A 20088-nucleotide genomic window follows, 5' to 3' on the forward strand; every position below is an offset into this window, starting at 1 on the left:
GAAAAAACATTTGAACAATATTCTGGAATGACTCCTGAGAATTTTCAGAATCATCCAAGTGATTATTTCTCACATTCAGCCTTTCTAGAAGGTCTGGGTTAAGAGCTGGCTTTACTAGTAGAGCAATATGACTTAGGATGGTCAACATTACCTACTAATGCCCTTGTTTCCCTCATGGATCAACTTTCTAAGGCTTTGCGAAAGAAAGAAAAGGAAAAAGCAGCTAAAGTTATGAATTTACAATTAAGACAGCTGAATGGTCCCACAAAAATGCCTTTCCAAAAACTCACTCAAAAGCAAAATGACTGTCTATTATTGTAAAATAACCTGGACATTTCAAATTAGACTGTCACAAATTTAAGTGGGACATCAAACAGCATAATAATAATAATAATAATAATAATAAAGAATAAGGATGCTCCAAGGGAAATGAGGACATCTCCTTCCTCCTCACTGATAACTTTAGAAGTTGACATCACTGTTGGAGGGAAAACTTCAAAAGCCCTACTACATCTTGGGGCTATATTATCTGTTCCCAGCCTACCTTTTTCCATTGCTCTCTCCCTTGGAGTAAAAATTCATTTTTACAAAATTAATTTGGTAGGGGTTTCAGGGGCACCTGGCTGGCTTAGTTGGTACAGCTTATGACTCTTGACCTCCTGGTTGTGAGTTTGAGCCCTACTCTGGGTGTAGAGATTAAAAAAAAAATTGTGGTGGTTTCACATCTGCCAGTTTGAGTATTTAAAAGAGAATCAATGATTTTACAGTTAGGAAATATTACAGGAAATTGTGTCTTTTTGCTGACCAGTTTTGCTCCAATTCATCTTAAAGGGTAAGATCTTTTAGAAACATATAATGCTCATATCACCTTTTCTCTAAAAAGGCAAAATGTTTTTGGGTTTAGAAGATATACATGAAGACCACAATTTGGTCTGAAAACCTAGTGATTATAAAACAAGTAGTCCAAACAAACCAACAGGAAGATAACCATTTATTATTACAAATCCTGAAAGAATTATAGTCCTCTCCTTCTGATATTGAGAAAAGTAAATCAACTCGTTTTAAGGTCACAGTTGATAACATTAAATCATTACCTAATATTCAACAGTATCCACTGAAATCAGAAGCATTAAGTGGAATAGGACCAATTATCCAGTATACCTAGAAAAGGGGCTCATAATTCCTTGTACTAGCCCTTGTAACACACCTATTTTACCAGTAAAAAGGCCAGTTGGAATAGGTTGGAGAGTCATTCAAGACCTGACAGCTATAAATAATATTGTGGTGCCTCAACATCCGGTGGTTCCAAATCCACATACTTTGCTCTCCTCAGTGCCAGCCAATATACATTACTTTTCAGTGTGTAGCGCCTTCTACACGATTTCCTGTAGACGAAGGTAGTCAGTATCTTTTTTGCTTTTACATGGGAAGGCTGACCACATACATGGACAGTCCTACCTCAAGGTTATGCTGAGAGTCCTACTTTCTTTTCTCATAGTCTCAGGGCTGATCTAGCTGATGTTGAATTCCCTAATGGTCCTACCTTAATTCAATGTGTAGATGACATGCTTCTGTGTTACAAAGCTAAATTAGACTCCCAAAAGGACACTATTAAAGCAATTGGCTGCTAAGGACATAAAGTCCCTCCCCTTCCCCCTTCCTTTTCCTTTCTTTCCCTTCCTTTTAAAGGGCCTCTCTTAGGGAAAACTTTTCAAAAAGTATTCCTTTAATGGGGCACCTGGGTGGCACAGTCAGTTGAGCGTCTGGCTCTGGTCATGATCTCAGGGTCGTGAATTTGCTTGCGTTTCTCTCTCCCTCTCCCCCTCCCACCTTTGTGCTCTCTCTCTCTCTAAAATAAATAAATCTTAAAAAAAAGAGAAGAATTTCCTAACTCATATTTAACCCATGTTATATATAACACTCAACAGATTGACTATTGTGTCTCTGCAAACCTTGATGATAATGTGTTAAGAAAGGTTTCCAGGGCGCGCCTGGGTGGCACAGCGGTTAAGCGTCTGCCTTCGGCTCAGGGCGTGATCCCGGCGATCTGGGATCGAGCCCCACATCAGGCTCTTCCGCTATGAGCCTGCTTCTTCCTCTCCCACTCCCCCTGCTTGTGTTCCCTCTCTCACTGGCTGTCTCTATCTCTGTCAAATAAATAAATAAAATCTTAAAAAAAAAAAAAAAAAAAAAAAGAAAGGTTTCCAGGTACAATGGAAGAATCTTAGCAGCTTGTCTAAGATGCCAAAATATCCAGTATACTCACGAACCATATTTTTGTGGATGGAATGGTCTAAGATAAGAAAAAACATTGAGTATCTATCAAAGATGGTACATTAGGAGTAACATGATTGCATTCAGCCACCTCATAACTCTAACTTTGGCATACAGCCCAGGTGATTATGGGAAGCCTTATGGCATACTCAGACTAATTTACACTAGTTCTTACTACTATTCACTTAACACTTATCTGGGGAAACCCACAGTTTTGGATTCAAAATATTTATCCTAATTATTACTAAGGCTGTTAGTTTACAATGGAAACAACACATCTGGTGGATGAATCAACATAAGCCCCAAAGAAATAAGGGTATTGTATGATCAGACCCGGGTATGCTCAGTCAGGCCAAGTTTGCCTTTAATGAAGAAAGACATGCCAAAGAGAAAAACACTTGTACCAAAAGGAAAATTAAGATTTTTTTTTTTTTTCAGGAAGAAAGTAAAGGATGGAAATCTGCTTGGCCCAATAATCGAGCATTAATAAAACGGCTAAATCAAACTCCATATATTATGACCCAAAATGCTCATATCCCACAATGGGAAAGAGCATGTACTTTAATCCTACAAAGACTCCTTGACACCCTAATCCAAATGGAATCAGAGGTAGCCATGGGTTATTGGCATTCTTTATTAACTGCAGAAACCCCAAATTTACATTTATGGAAATTATATAGCTCTCCTAATGTACAGAAAATCATTAAAGACTCCTTTAACTTAGATAAATGTTTAATTACTGCCTTGGTACCCAAATTTATGGCCAGCCAGTCTTATGGCATTGTTCAATTAGTGGGAATGAGGCATGTAGAATAGGGAAATGTTGGTTAACTGGAAAAGGAAGAAGGATAAGAAAGAGTGTGACCACTCTCTAGCTAGCTCTGGTTTCTTATGCCCACAAGCATCCTGTCATTGCTCAAGCCCATGGCCTGCATGTGCATACGGACCCACTTAGCTTGGAAATGACTGAGAATGAACCCTCCATTGCGGGCACTAGAGGACTCCTACCAGATCTTGATTATATATGGAGTATCCACAACAGAAAAAGCAGACTGCACCTGCAATTAATAACTAGCATAGGGCAGCACAATGGTATGCGGAGTTCTCAGAAATCCCTGCTTAATCCCCAGAACCCCACATGAATATTCTCTGCCCAAATTATGCCTCTTCATAAAAAGCAGAACCCCGCATCTATCCTGCACAATTCAGATCCTCTATCTGCCTGTGCCTGCACTCCCCCTCCCTTCAAGTGTGTTCTTTTGCTTTGCAATAGCTGTTTCTGCGATACTTTACTCTGTCTGGTTCTTGAATTCTTTCATGCAGGGAAGTCAAGAACCTGGCACCTACTGGTGGTTGAGGTCTCAGGGCCAAGAACTCCCCCGGTATCCAGCATCAGGAAAAGGAACTATTATAAATACCACCAGGATTCTTCCAGATGGAGGAAGATAAGCCTTATTAGCCAGTGATTTTTAAAAAAAAAAAATATTTATTTATTTGAGAGAGAACACAAACAGGGGGGCAGCAGGCAGAGAGAGAGAGGGAGAAGCAGGCTCCCCAGTGAGCAGGGAGCCTGATGTGGGGCTCAGTCTCAGTCCCCTGAGATCATGACCTGAGCCAAAGGCAGCCGCTTAACCACTGAGCCACCCTGGTGCCCCTAGTGAGTGATTCTTACGGATTCCAGTATCTATTGACATCTGTGAATTCATGCAAAATATGTGGTTATGCCCTAAACAATAGTGGTATCTCCTGAATTTGGTCCATCTTGGCCTATGTAGCTACACCTATACAAACTAACACCTGGAAATGGGAAAAATAAGATTTTGTTGGGAAGGTTCACAAAACAACTTTCTAATGCTTGATTTATTTTGTAACCATAGGACTTTTCATCATAACTCTATTGGTATGTGGTGTAATACTAGCTTTGCAACTCAAATTAGAATTGCCTAATGTTAACAAAAATTATGCTAATGTTGATACTGATGACCAAATGTTTTGAGAGTCAGAGTAACAACCATCACAAGATGTAATATCTATGGAAGCTGGTTGGCCAGAGAAATCATTACATATAATAACAAAACTTAATTGCCATTTCCATTTTATTTTTATTTTCTTTAAAGATTTATGAGAGAGAGTGAGCATGCATGCCTGCGCAGAGGGGAGGGTCGGAAGAAGAGGGAGAGAGACACTCAAGCAGACCCCCTGCTGAGCACAGAGCCTCATGTGGGGCTTGATCTCACAACCCTGAGATCATGACCTGAGCTGAAATCCAGATTCGGATGCTTAGGCGACTGAGGCACCCAGGCACCCAAAACAATTCTTTTCTTATATTGCAGTTCTTTCTGATCAGTTTGTGTTAACACAGGCTAGACCAGATCTAGATCTAGCCTCTCCTAAAGCCTTCATCTGTCACACAGGGCGCTCCAGATACACTTGGATCTCCAGGCTGTGTTGCAGTATCATCACATACTGGTCACATTTGATTCTTGAAATGTTTGATTCCAGACTGTGGAGCTGTGTGCTTGGAAAACACACTGTATGTGTTTCCAGGAATGTCATGTAAAAAGACAAATACAAATGAAGAGTCTTAATTCTCCCTGTTGAAAATGAGGTGTTTCTACTCCCCTCCCTGTTCTCATTGACCTTAGAAAACGTGTAATTCTCCATCTCTTTTTTGACAGATAGGTCTCTCCTTTTTTTTTTTTTTTTCACCTTTATGAACAGGAATGTCTTTCTCAAATATCCGGGATCCACCTCTTAAAAACATATTGAGAGCTTTCTTTTTGAAAAGCATATATCAAAGGAGATGGCACAGGCCCTGTGGCAAGGTTAGGAGCCTCTTCTTGGTGGATACCTTGTTCCAGTTTACAAAACTACATCCCATCGTAAAGATATGAGATATCTGGGGGCGCCTGGGTGGCACAGCGGTTAAGTGTCTGCCTTCGGCTCAGGGCGTGATCCCGGCGTTATGGGATCGAGCCCCACATCAGGCTCCTCTGCTCTGAGCCTGCTTCTTCCTCTCCCACTCCCCCTGCTTGTGTTCCCTCTCTCGCTGGCTGTCTCTATCTCTGTCGAATAAATAAATAAAATCTTTAAAAAAAAAAAGATATGAGATATCTGTTTTACCTCTTAGTAAACGCAGTTAGCTAAAACAGTCAACCCCATTTGGGAAGAACCATGGGTGATAAGTGGTACCATCCAATTCTCTTTTTTGACTAGCTGGTTTTTGGTTCTTTGTTTTTTTTCAGGGCTAATTTCCTTACTTTTAGACTAGACCTACTTTTGATGCTTTTAAGAAATGAGATGGAAATTTCAGAAACTAAGAGATAAACCTGTCAAAGGGTTATTCTGCCTCTTTACTCTGTCCAAACCATATTTAAAATTATTCAAATATAAACGATATAGTTTCAGTCTTGGGCAGCTATGGAAGTGTGATGCTGGACTCTCCCTTCATGCAGGATCCTGCTGTAAGGAGTGTAGTTGGCCAACAGCCCCCAGCTACTCTTCCCTGGGGATCCACTGTAGTATTCCAGAAACTACTGGGTGGGCTGCTCTCAGCCAGTGAATAAGCATGGTGTGAATATTAGAGATGACGGCTAGTTATTGTTTATCTTCAAAATGTGTATGTAACGGGATGTAATTGCTTAGCTAAATAAGGGGTTTGTCGGGGCGCCTGGGTGGCTCAGTGATTAAGTGTCTGCCTTTGGCTCAGGGCTTGATCCCAGGGTCTTGGGATCGAGCCCCGCATCGGTCTCCCTGGTCTGCTGGGAACCTGCTTCTTCCTCTCCCACTCCCCCTGCTTGTGTTCCCTTTCTCGATGGCTATCTCTCTCTCTGTCAAATAAATAAATAAAATCTTAGAAAAAAAATTAGGGGTTTTTCTGCCTTTGCAATTCTGTAAAACATTGCCCATGATGTGCATATGATTTTTATTTAATGCTTATTCAGCCTTGAAGTGTTTTCTGTCTCTCCTGTGTCTGGAGAATATCTGTAGGTGGGAGAAGATTCTGTTTTATGTCCCCAACAGTCACCATCACATATGTCTGCAGAGGCAAACCTCATGACCTGTCTCAATACTATCTAGTTGGACAGTGTCAGAGACTCAACAAGTCTTATCTAGAAAGTGGCAACTCTAATGAGCAAATGTCTCAGCAAATTCAATGAACAAATGAGTAAGGGTAAGTCAGACATAGATAGGGGCTAATAGACACAACTACAGAAAGTAGTCAAGATACATTTTGCTCCTGGTTGCAGTAAATCTGCCTTAAGCACATTTTGAGAATACTGATTGGTAATGTAATTGCCATACTTTAAAGTGTTTTTATTTTGTGTGATAGTTATTTGGGTCATGAAGAAGCCCTCAAATTTTAAAAATGCAGTCTGAAGAGATTTTATATTAAAAGGTATGTCAGAGATTAAAAGTGTAAAAGTACACCCACTAGGGGCACTTGGTTGGCTCAGTTGGTAAAGCATGTGACTCATAATCTTGGGGTCATGAGTTCAAGCCCCATGTTGGGCATAGAGGTTTCTTTAAAAAATTTATAAGTACACCCACTAGTGTCCATGGGGTAAATGAAACAAGAGTGGCCATGAAGTGATAAGTAATGGTGGAGGATTGGAGAAGGGTCCATCTGGCTTCACAACATAGTCTTTTCCATTTTTGTAAAGACCAAAAAACAGCCATAACAAAAGATATGTTATTGTATCAGTAATTTTATATGTTGAGAAGTTAAAAAGAATAATAGGGGAGAAATGGGGGTAATAGGAAACATTTTTTTTTAAAGATTTTATTTATTTATTTGCGCTACCCAGGCGCCCCGGTAATAGGAAACTTTTGGTATCAGGTATAAGCATGTAGCAAAATATTAAAATGTACATTTGAAATATGTGCAGCTTTTTAAATGCAGTTGTACTGAAATGAAAGTGCTTAAAAAGGTATAAAAACTTCCACCTTCCTAGTCACTCCGCTACATTTTTTTCTGTGTTCTTGAGGTTACTTGTGGCTACTGGATTGCTATGGTGGAAATAAAATATATTGGTGGAACTCTGAACTCCATGTTCAGTGATGTCACACTGGCAGTTTTAAGTCGGCTATGCTGGGAATATTCATATTGGGGAAATTGCAAACACTACAGATCATGGCTTGATTTATTTTATTGTTGAATATCTAGACTTAAGTGATAGAGAATATGTTAATGCGGGTTAAACTATAAAGTATATGCTGTATGTGGCCACTGCATTGTGTACAGCACAAGAAGATTTAGGAAATAGTCTTCTGGTATTTAAAAAGAATTATTTCTTACTGCAAAAAAGCCACATCACTAAAGAACAAATAAAGTTCTGAATAAGTCTTTGTTGTTTCATTATCTTATTTGTAAAGGCAAATGCATCTTAAAAACTTGGCAAAAGTATGAAAAGACATTTTTACCAAAAGAGACATACAGTTGGCAAAGAAACAAATGAAAAAATGCCCAACATCAAAAAATATCTGAGAACTGCAATTTAAGGGGGGCCTGGGTGTCTCAGTTTAGCATCTGCCTTTGGCTCAGGCCGTGATCCCAGGGTCCTGGGATTGAGCCAGTCTTCTCCCTCTCCCCCCTGCTCGTGCTCTCTCCTGCTCTCTCTCAAATAAATAAAATCTTTGTTAAAAAAAAAAAAAGAAAAGAAAGAAAGGAAAAAAAAAAGAAAAGCAATTTAAAACCACAGTGAGATACTGCTATACAATTATTAGAAGAGTTAAAGGTTTAAAAAGATTAACCATACCCACTACTGCCAAGTATATGGCAGAATTGGCGGTCCCAAACACTGCTGTCAGGAATTCAAAAGGAAACAAACATTTTAGATCACAGTATGGAGTTCATTAAAAAGTTATATATCCATTAGCCGTGTAACTTAGACATTTCACTCCAAAGTATTGAGAAGAAAAATGAAACATATCCATATGATTTAAACCTCTGTAGCAGTTTTACTTGCAATATCAAAAACTGGAAACAATTCATACAGATAAATGAGTAAACAAATAGTAATATATCTACAGAACATCAGTACTCAGCAATATAAAAAGAATGAACTACTCATATAAGCATCATTGATGAATCTAAAAAAAAAAAATGTCACTGAAGGCACCCTAAGGGAAAAAATAAATACCTAATGACCTTAAGTATATGAAGTTCCAGACAATGCAAACTAATGTATTCCAATGAATGGTAAATCAATATTTGGCTACAGGGCACAGTGACACCATTAAAGAATGTGAGGTAAACATGGGGGTGATGGATAACTTCATTATAAACATGATGATGGGGGCACCTGGGTGGCTCAGACAGTGAAGCGTCTGGCTCTGGATTTTGCCTCAGGTCGTGATCTCAGGGTCCTAAGATTGAGCCCTGCATCGGGCTCCACGCTGAGTGTGAAGCCTGCTTAAGATATTCTCTCTCCCTCTTCCCCTCACCTGTTCGTGCTTTCTCTTTCTCAAAAAAACCCCAAAAAACCATGATGATGGTTTCAAGCCTTTATATAAATGTCAAAACTTATCAAATTGTATGTTAAATATATGTATACCTTATTAAAAATTTAAAAATATAATTCAAAGTAAAAAATTTGAATTTCCTGGGGCGCCTGGGTGGCACAGCGGTTAAGCGTCTGCCTTCGGCTCAGGGCGTGATCCCGGCGTTATGGGATCGAGCCCCACATCATGCTCCTCCGCCGTGAGCCTGCTTCTTCCTCTCCCACTCCCCCTGCTTGTGTTCCCTGTCTCGCTGCCTGTCTCTATCTCTGTCAAATAAATAAATAAAATCTTTAAAAAAAATTTTGAATTTCCTGTTTTTAGGAAATCCCCTACATTGACTTTACCATATCTCCTTATGCTCTGGGAAGGGCTCCTTGCCTCAGTGGTCAAAAATTAAGTGCATAATGAAGACTTTCCACCAGATTCAATAGGAATACTGGCTGGGTCATAAGGTTCCCATAATTTGAAGAAGATATCCCTTCTCTGGGTCCTCATTTTTTTCTCTGCACAGAAATGGCCTTGAGGACAGTCAAGAGAGGCTACAAGAATCCACAAAACTTTGATTATTTTATCTCATGCCTAATGCTTTATGATTCATAGTTCAGGTCTAGGAATTTTTGTAGCTACTAATACTTGACAGCCACAGTGATTGGAACATTGTGGGTACTCGTTTAAAAGTGGCACATTCTGAGCAGTTTATTAGTCTCCTGCTGCTGTTAATCTCGTGGGTTTTTGTTGTTGTTCTGTTTTGTTTCTTTAGTAATCTCAATACCCTGGGGCTCAAACTCAAGACCCTGAGATCCCGAGTCACATGCTTTTGTGACTGAGCCAGCTCGGTGCCCCTAATCTAGTGTTTCTGTGGCAATTATAATTTCCCCTACAGTCTTACAACCATCAGGGCCCATAGCCCCATTGCAGGACCTGGGAGGTTTTCCTCACCAGTGCTGACCACAAGGCAACATCCCCTGTGAATAAGAATTTCATGGTGCTCTCAGAAGCACCAAAATGTCATGAGAACTGCTCCCTTCTGAGGTTGACCTTGGAACCCAGAAAATACTACATCATTTAAACTACAAATTGGGACCCGACTGCCTGTAGTCTTTCATTGGAGGCCTTGGGCAGCAATGCAAACAAGGGCAAAACTGGAGAACTACTCTCTGCCATCACACTGTCCCCTCAGAGGCACACAAAGCTTGGTATCCCAACAAAAGGGCCATCCCCTTGTTTGTAAAACGCAACTGTTTTTCAAATCATCCCATAGAGTGAACAGAACACCTAGATTAAAGGTGGTGTAACCACTAAGGCCTCTATCATCAATCATACAAAGCAGAGCATAGGGAGGCAAGTTTCTCCTGGATTGGCGACTTGATGGCTGGGAAGTTCCATCACAGCAATCACTTCAAACCAATACCCCTGGAAAAAGACCATACTATCAAGTCAAGAGCATAGCCCACTGGACCAAAAATGGGACAGGTACAAGGCATAGCACATCAAAGAGAAAAAAGAAAGGAGTACTCAGACTTCTTAGTAATCTCTGCTGTGAATGGAAAACACCAAGGTTCCCTTGCCTGAACTCACTGGATTGGATGAATGCTGAACTACGGGCGCCTGCCAGGTAGTAGAGGTAAAATGGCTTCTTCTGCAGAAATTACCAGTGGCATAAATCTGGAAGGGCCATGGGCAGGTTAAAAAATGCAATGCAGCTCCAACATACTTGGTATTTTTATATATGTTTGAATGAGGTTCAGTTCAGACAGCATCATCATTAGGGGTCTCCCCAAGTTTTGATATATGGAACAAGTAAATTGTATATCCCTGCAAATGAAAGATATTTTTACCTATGTTAAATTCGTGGTATCCAAAGAGTGAAGGCTTTGGGCTTCTGGCTGTCTCACATTCATTGTATTCGTAAGACCTTGATGCAGTGTGAACTCTCATGTTTCATGAGGCTGGAGTTTTTAGTAGGGGATTTCCCACATACAGTGCACTCTTTTCTTCAGAGTAAGCATTTTGGTATTTTAAGAGCCTGAGCTGTAGTTCTAGAATTGCACGCATTCCTCAACTTATATGGTCATTTTCCAGTGTGAATTTTCTGATGTGTGGTGAGGGTAGAGCTTTGGCTAAAGGATTTCCCACATTCCCCACACTCATAAGGCTTTTCTCCAGTGTGAACTCTCTGGTGTGTAATGAAATTAGACATATATCTAAATGATTTCTCACATTCACTGCACCGATAAGCCTTTTCCCTAGTGTGAATTCTCTGGTGTTGAAGGAGCACAAAATTTTGACGAAATGATTTCCCACAATCACTGCATTCATAAGGACTTTCTCTGGTGTGAGCTTTCTGATGTGTGATGAGGTTGGATATATGTCTAAATGATTTCTCACATTCATTGCACTGATAAGGTTTTTCTCCAGTGTGAACCTTCCTGATGTTGATGGAGCACCACATTTTGGCAAAATAATTTCCCACATTCACTGCATTCGTAAGGCCTTTTCCCAGTGTGAACTCTGATGCTGAAGGAGTGCAGAGCTTTTCTTAAAGGATTTCCCACACTGACTGCATTCATAAGGCCTTTCTCCAGTGTGAACTCTCTGATGTGTAATGAGGTTGAACATATATCTAAAGGATTTCCCACATTCACTACATTCATAAGGCCTTTCTGCAGTGTGAACTCTCCTGTGTTGAAGGAGTGCAGAGCTTTGGCAGAAAGATTTCCTACACTGACTGCACTCATAAGGCCTTACTTCAGTGTGAATTCTCTGATGTTGAATGAGATTAGAGTTTTGGCTAAAAGATTTCCCACATTCACTGCACATATAACATCTTTCTCCAGGGTAGACTGTCTGATGCTGAACGAATGTGTATTTGCAGCTGAAGGTTTTTGTGCAGTCTCCCCTGTTGTAATGAGTAGTTTTCCTTGGAAAGGCATCCCCACACTTGGTTCCACTATTTGACTTCTCCCTGGTGTGTGTGGCCTGTTGATGATGAAATTCTGAGTTGTCCAGGAAGTCTTTCCCAACCTCCCCAAGGGTGAAGGGCTTCCCTGACACACAGGATTTGCAGTTGTTCACAAATAAGGCTCTCCTTACATCTCTTCTCAATAGTTTCTCTCCAGTGCCCTGCTTTTGGTGCTGATAAAGGTTTGCTCTGAAATAAAATAGTTTCTCACATGCCCCATACATGCATAATTTCTGCCTGGGATGTGTTCCCTGGTGCGCAGCCAAAAGAAAAATGTCACTCAAGCTCAAGTCACACATCTCATAGGGGTTGGCCTTCAGGAAGAAAGACCTGCATTGACAGTCCTGATCTGTGATCCCCCTCGAACTGAAATATGCTGCTCAGAAAGTGCTTCCTCATCCTCTGCTCCATCCCAGCAACCTAAAAGCAGAGAAATGCTGGTGAAGTACATGTTGACTTTGTGTAGGGACACAGCACTATTACAAATGTATGTCTGACAAACCCAAGAATGCGTCCATGGGATTATCTGTAGGACGAGGGGTTGGGTTCACACTGAGGATGGGGCTGCTTAGCAGTATTGGCCAATTGAAGATGACAGAATGGGGGAGGTCACAAGATGAAGGGCAAAATCATGGGATGTGACACAAAGAGAACAGGCGGGATCTACACCTCATTCCTCTGCAAACAACTTTCAGCAGCAATTGGTGGCATGAGTGCTATGTTGAATGTTATGTCCAGGCCCTTGAAAATCCAACTGCAACAGAGTTGCTGTTGTTCAGAGATTGAGAATGTGCCTACCTCATGACACAAATGTATAGGCCAGTGTCTACAACACTGCAGAGGACCAGTGTGCAAAAGCACTGAGATGTGGAGTCCAGAGAGGTGAGGATTATCCCTGAGCAGAAGAGACAAGTAGTAGGGGCGCCTGGGTGGCACAGAGCTTAAGCGTCTGCCTTCGGCTCAGGGCGTGATCCCGGCGTTGTGGGATCGAGCCCCACATCAGGCTCCTCCGCTATGAGCCTGCTTCTTCCTCTCCTACTCCCCCTGCTTGTGTTCCCTCTCTCACTGGCTGTCTCTATCTCTGTCAAATAAATAAATAAAATCTTAAAAAAAAAAAAAAAGAAGTGACAAGTAGTAGAGTTGACAAAGTGTGTTAAGTGTGAAGAATGGGTAAAAACGGGCAAAAATGAGGTGTGGGTGCCACTGTGACTGGCACCAAAAGATAAGCAAATAGGTCTCTGGTATGATTTGTACACAGCCCTGGTATCATGCCCTCCCCCAGGTGCCACTTCTTAGGACCAGGCTATGTTTGAGTTTGTCTTGCTTCAGTTGGATTCCTTTCCATCCTGTGAACCTCTCCACACTCCTTAATGAGCAACTACACAGAGCTTGGATGATTCAAATACTAAGGTAAAGACAGGACAGATAAGCAGCTCTCACTGGCCAAAAATAACTCAGCACATGAAGGGAAACTAAATATTACAAAAAGAACCTGAAGAATAGCCCATGGTCCACATAAATAATGAACCAAGTCAACAATCACAATTTCTGGCACAAGGAAGAATGAAGAAATGTTAGCTAGTGGAATGAAGTAGAACCAAGGTACCTTGGACCTGGAAAATTCACCTGGTGATGGAGAGGGCAAGCAAGATGGAATCCATGACTACAAGTCTTCTGATTCTGGATCCATCCCTTCCAGGCTAGGAGTAACAGGTGTTGGGCCTACTCAAGGAAGGAGAGGACAGTGTTCACCAACCACAGCACCTATTCAGAGAACTGGGGAAGGAAGCAGTGCCCAGAGTCCTGATGTGAAAAGGTCTGACATGCCAATGGATAAAGGGGAAGAGCAGAGACTAGTTCATGGCACAGGGGTACATTTGAGGGCCTTACCCAGTGAGACCACAAGTTCCAAGTTCTCCAGCATCACATCATGGTACAGGTGTCTCTGAGCCTCAGTAAGGAGACTCCATTCTTCCCAGAAATACACAGCCACATCCTCAAAGGTCACACTGACCTGTCATGATTGGGAGAAATGAAACCGCAAATAGCCACTTTCTCGAAGACCTATAGGCCACCCTCGCACGTGGCTATACTATGCCCATCCTCCCAGTTCCTCAACTCAGAGTAGAAACTATGTGGTGCTAATGGTGCTGTTGTCTCCTTATGGGGGCCATTAATTATTAGGCCCAGCCATCAGCAATAAGAAGCAGGTAGGCAAACAGATATCTAAACTGTGAACCTGGCACAGAGGCATTCAACACCCCTGCCAGGCAATTTTCCTGGTATGGCCAAGGTCATGTACGCCCCAATACCAGGACCCTGGGGCCCTCAGACATACCGTCTCTCCATGTCCACATCACTCTAGACTGCACATCCCTCACATCTCCTGTACCACCTCACCATCCCTCTGCTTAACAATCTGCCTGGCCTCCACACATGTTCAAGTATTTTGATCACCTCCTTTTCACTTCACTGGTGAGGGTGGGATTCCTATTTACAGTTATGGGAATGGCCAGACAGACAAGAATAATGAACAGAGGTGACTAGCAGCATATTATTAACCGTACATAGTCACAGCCTGGGATAGGAGGCCACCACACACTACATAGGGCTACGTGGGGTTACACTCTGGAAAACACTGAACGACCAGCAGCTGTTGGATTCAAGTTTTGTACTGTCAAGAGGGTAGGTGCCCCCTGGTTCCTACAGGAGGATACAATTCTCTTTTCTGAATAACCAGAACGAGCAGAGAAGGAAGTGAAACCCACTACAAGGAGATAAGCAGGAACTACTCCTGGTCCCTTTTATAAAGAGGATTCGATTAGAAGACCTTATATGCAGGGCACCTGGGTGATTCAGTTAAGCATCCAACTCTTGATCTCAGCTCATGTCTTTTTTTTTTAATTAATTAATTAATTAATTTATTTATTTGACAGAGAGAGAGAGACAGCCAGCGAGAGAGGGAACACAAGCAGGGGGAGTGGGAGAGGAAGAAGCAGGCTCATAGCGGAGGAGCCTGATGTGGGGCTCGATCCCACAACGCCGGGATCATGCCCTGAGCCGAAGGCAGACGCCCAACCGCTGTGCCACCCAGGCGCCCCTCAGCTCATGTCTTGATATTAGGGTTATGAGTTGAAGCCCAGCATCGGGCACCATGCTGGGTGTGGAGCCTACTGCAAACAACAAAACAAAACAAAACACAAAACAAAACAAAACAAAAAAACAACAAAAAATACAAAACCTTATCTGCAGGAGCATAGTGAATTGGGGAACTGGTGCTTAGGCCATTTGAGGTTGTCGTGGTCTCAACATGTGTTAAGGTAGCAAATAACATTGGGACTTAATTTCAGGCCTTATACCACATTTAGCAAACAGCATCCAGAGTGTGGTTGTCAAATTCATACAGGATCCAACAGTAACCTAGACTTCCCATGGCTCTTGTTAGTGATGCCAATGCCAAAGTCTTCATTGAAGGCCTCCCTGCTTGGCTCCATTCCTTGCCTCAGTGTTGGCAACAAGAATCATGTGTTGATTTCAGATAGCTACAACCCTCTTCCACTTCTGTACTGCACTTGCTGTTCCCTTACCAGTCAACATTCCTCTTCCTCTGTCCAGTTGAACTTCGTTCAAGGTCAGGCCATTGGTGGCCCACCTGAGGCCTATTGACTCTAACAGATGACAACATTTGCCCCTGATTTCATCGTCTAGATTGAATGAAACACGCCAGAGCACACCAAATTCGCCAAAAAATCCTGGAGAGGCCACAGAGCAGCAAATGAGCGCCAACTCCAACCTGACGGTCATCTTGCCTCAATTACTCCTAGGCCTTCCATGCCCATTTTTCCCTTGGGAGCCTTGGTCACCTGCCATACTATCCTGTCCCCAACACATCCTCCCTTCATGGCCAGAATTCAACAACTTTTCCTAAGCCACCACTCTGATCCATTAACCATCCCTTGGACTATGGCAATAGCCTCTGCTTTTCCCTTCCTCCTCCCATATCCCCAGTCTGTTCTATACTCAACAACCTGTTAAGACCTTGGTAAGATGGCCTCTTCCTCCTCTGATCCAAACCTCCCACCACCTCAAGATAGACAAACATCTTTTCAGGTAACCATTCTTAACCTGACTATTGTCCTTTGCTTTTTTTTTTTTTTTTTTTTAATCTCATCTAAAAGAAAGGAGACCTGTGGTTTCCTGACCACCACCAACTCACTTTTACCTGTAAGCCTTTGGAAATCTTGGAACCAGTTCCCAGGAGAACCCTCCACACCTGTTTATACTGGTTGCCAGTAATGGGAATACCTCTACATAAAGTGGACATGGACATACCCCAGGGCTTGGGGTTTCAGCAAGGTACTGACTTAAGGACTGGATGAGGAATAGCAGCACTAAGTCCTCTGACACCACAATCCAGAGAAAATGGGGGTAGAGGCTGGGCCCTCCGATGATCTGTTTGGGTTCCATAAGAGCCGCAGTCACAGGAACATGTGCAAAGAGACAAGCTTTAGAGAAACAGGTTCATGGGGGGGGGGGCGGTTCAATGGGTTCATGCTTCCCTGTATTCTTCCCTAGCCCTAGAGCTGGGTGACCTAAGGGTAACCGTCGCACTCCTGGGCCACAGTGTCACCTCTTAACAGCAGTGACCTCAATGAACTCATCACCCTCCTCTAATCTACCCTTTCTTTGAACTCCTTGGGAGAGTTTTAATTTTTAAAAATTTATTTATTTGAGAGAGACAAAATGAGTGGGAGGGGAAGAGGGAGAAGAAGAAAGACTCTCAAGCTGACTCCGTGCTGAGCAGAGAGCCCCACTCAGGGCTCCATCTCATGACCCCAAGATCAGGGCCTGAGCCAAAACCAAGAGTCGGAGTCTTAACTAACTGTGCCACCCAGGCACTCCTCCTTGGGGAAGTTTTAAAACCCTAATGGAGAATGTGTCCCTCCTTTGGCCAAAACTTTCCTTGGTGTCTAGAGTCCTCACATAAAGGAACACACCTCGGCCAGCAGTTCCAGGTGTGACTCTCCCTCACGCTCTCTGTTCCCTGAGAGCATAATCCTCATGCCTCAAGCCCCCCTCTAGCCTCTGCACCAGCCAGCCCCTTAGCCTGGAGCCCACTCCTTCACACCAGCATGCCTAGCGCTCACACACGGGGGTGGGGGGTGCCCACTGGTGCCTACCTATGATGTGGGAAACAAAGGCAGAAGAAAAATTAATTTCCCTACTATCTACATACACCCCATTGATAAGTCCTTGAAATGGGCAGAATACAGTTCCTCTAGGAATTCAACTGCCTCAATGTTAATACCTTGCTAAGGGCAACAGGTAGCTTTAGCCCAACCCTAGGATCCTGTAAGTCTACACATAAAAATTCCTTTGTAAACTTCATCTCTACCCTCCCCCCCCGCCAAGATACACATTGGCAATCATCCCCTAAGTATATGAGCCACTGATATACATCTGAAGGGTCTCATGACTCAAGTTTTATTCGACAGTAAAATAACCCTTTCCCAACAATAGCTAGCCCCTTTAAGGTCCTGGAAACCTTGCTTCCAAAATTCCTTAGAGACTTACACTGCCTTGAACCCCCTCCCAACTGGAAAGTACGTAATAGGCCATTCCTCACAACACAGTGCAGCTCTTTCTGCCCACGTGTCCTTTCCCCATGCTTTAATACAACCACCTTTTTGCACCAAAGACATCTCAAGAATTCATTCTTGGCCCCAGGTTTAAATCCTAACATCTTTCCTACATCACCTGTCCAGGACACCGGTGCCTGGGCGGCAGGGACTCAAGCAGGCGCCCCCTGGTCGGTCCTTTAGGGTCTGTGTAGCGGGAGAACTTGGGGGTACGATGGTTTACCTGAGCCAGGTCCCTGGGTGCCCCAGCCCCCATCGGACTGCGTGGACTGAGGGGACACCCAGGCTGGGATCCCTAACCCGTCCCGTCCCCCGCCCCGTGGGGGCAGCCTAGGCGGCAGCGGCGTTGCCCAGCCGTGGATCCACCTCTCTGCCTTATGGACCGTTCCCTCTCGTTCTCACCCCTACATCCCTCGCGTGTGTAGACTGCACTGAAACAGACCCATGAGCAACCAAAACTACCGTCATGCGGAGGACACTGGAAGTCACGCCCTGACCGTTTGTGCTCAAAAGGAAACGCCTATTATCAATGCCTTCATTGGCTCAGCCACGCTGTGTTCGTGGCATGACTTGCCGGGAAATGTAGTTTTCCCAGTGCACCACCGAAGTTGCAAATTCCGCACCTGACTCCGGGAGAAAAGACCTAGATCGTCCTAAGGGGCACTGGGAAATGGCATGCCTCTGTCTAAAGGAAATTATGAAAATGGCTTGAAAAAGAAAAGCTATCCAACACTTACCTCCCTTTGGTGTATAGACTGCACTTCAGGGTAAAAAAGTAGGAAATTAGGAAATTTTCTTTAGATATGATTTCTAGGTAAGAAATGCATAAGTCCTGATAAAATTAGGTAGACTATGGACCTGTCTCAAGAGCTTATGAAATAATGGATTTAACCAAAGATCAGGCAATTGCTTTAACCAAAAAACTTATAACAACACCTGACACAATAGATAATAGTCCAGTTGGCAAACCTGATAGTAGATAAAGAAACCTATTAACAGTTGGACCCACTGTGAAAAGTTAACAGCAGGAGTCAAAGACACTCAGACTTCAGAGCATTTGTTTGTGATACAATCAGAAGTCTCAACCCTGCCTATGGCGCACTGTGGCCAGAGTTAATCTGAATTTGACTGATGCCTGTGGTTCTAATTATACATTAATTGGAAGCAATGTGATGATGAGATAGGGAAGCTGAAGGGACCTGATAAAGGACTGCTTTTTGCTCCTTTTCCTGCTTCTGTTGTTGCTAGGACTTGCATCCCACTCTACACATGCCTTGTAGTACCTATAATGTAGGTCCTCCTTGTAAAGGTCAAGGAGTTAATGATTCCTTTGAGTCTTCCGGCACAATAGATAACATCTAAGGAGTGACTGGTCGGGGTCATCATGTGTTTTCCAAAACCATTAACTCCACACATTGACACCAAGACGCCTGGCTCCAGGGTATAACTGACTTAGGGAGGACACCTGAGCACTCATCCTTCTTTTGACCAGTTCCTGGACACCTAATACTACATGATAAATCATTATAGAGCATTCAGATGTCTCCTTAACTGTGCATTTCATTTCAATTTTTATAATATTTTATAATGAACAGAAGCCCTTCAATTTAATGTAGTTGAATTTATTTTGATGTATCTTTATGATGATGCGTTTTATATCTGCTTTGACAAAATCTGCTCTGTATATTTAACAAAGGGAATTTCTTCCATGATCTTCGTTTTTCTTTTTTCTTTTTTCTCTTAGGGAGAGAGAGAGAGAGAGAGAGAGAGAGAATGTGCAGGAGGTGCAGGGGCAGAGGGACAGAGAGAGAATCTTAAGCAGGCTCCACGCCCAGAGCGGAGCCTGATGTGGAGCTGTATCTCACGACCCTGAGATCATGACCTGAGCCAAAATCAAGAGTAAGATGCTTAGCTTCTGAGCCACCCAGGCATCCTACTTCCATGACCTTTTAAGAGCTGTAATTCTTGTTGTACCATAAAGCCTTATCCACCTGAAATTAATATTTGTGTGTGTGTTGAAGTGGAAGTCTAAATTAGTATTTTACCAATTGGGTATCCCATTGGTAATATGGGATAATATATTTAACAGCTACTATTTATTTATATTTACAGACAATATATTTAACAGCTACTATTAGGACAACTATATCCATAAGCATAAACAGAAGTTGAACCTTTGGAAGTCTTACACAATTGCAACAAATAGTGAATTTAACTTGATATCTGTGGTAGGTTGAAAAAGGCTCCCTTGTAGGGCAAAAGAAATTTTGCAGATGTGATTTTTTTTTCAGATGTGATTAAGATAAAAGTTTTTCGATGGGATGATAATTTGGGATGGATTAATCTGGGTGAGCTCTAAACATAATCACAAAGTTGGGGACAGAGGAACATTTGACTATGGAAGAGGAGAAGGCAATGTGATAAGGAAGGCAGGTTATTCTGATGCAAGGAATATGGACAGCCACCAGGAGCTGGAAAAGGCAAAGAAAAAATCTCCCCTGGAACCACTCTGCCCACACCTTGATTTTAGTCTCATAAGATTCATTTCTGACTCCTGGCTTCCAGAACTGTGAGAGAATAAATTTCTGTTGTTTTAAAGCAATAAATTTGTTACAGCAGCAATAGGAAATATCTAATGCAAAAAAAGGTAAACCTCTTATTTGCCTGCAACAGGAAGCCGTATTTATAAGACACGGTCTCCACGAACAA

The 20088-nt window shown here is 42.6% G+C and overlaps 1 pseudogene; it reads right to left on the bottom strand.

Annotated features, from left to right (window-relative positions):
* Positions 1-10675: 10675 nt before the first annotated feature.
* LOC113248003 (zinc finger protein 154-like) lies at positions 10676-16207 on the bottom strand (annotated as a pseudogene).
* Between the last annotated feature and the right edge of the window lie 3881 nt (positions 16208-20088).

Source organism: Ursus arctos, unplaced genomic scaffold (assembly GCF_023065955.2).
Source record: "Ursus arctos isolate Adak ecotype North America unplaced genomic scaffold, UrsArc2.0 scaffold_19, whole genome shotgun sequence".
Lineage (NCBI taxonomy): Eukaryota > Metazoa > Chordata > Mammalia > Carnivora > Ursidae > Ursus > Ursus arctos.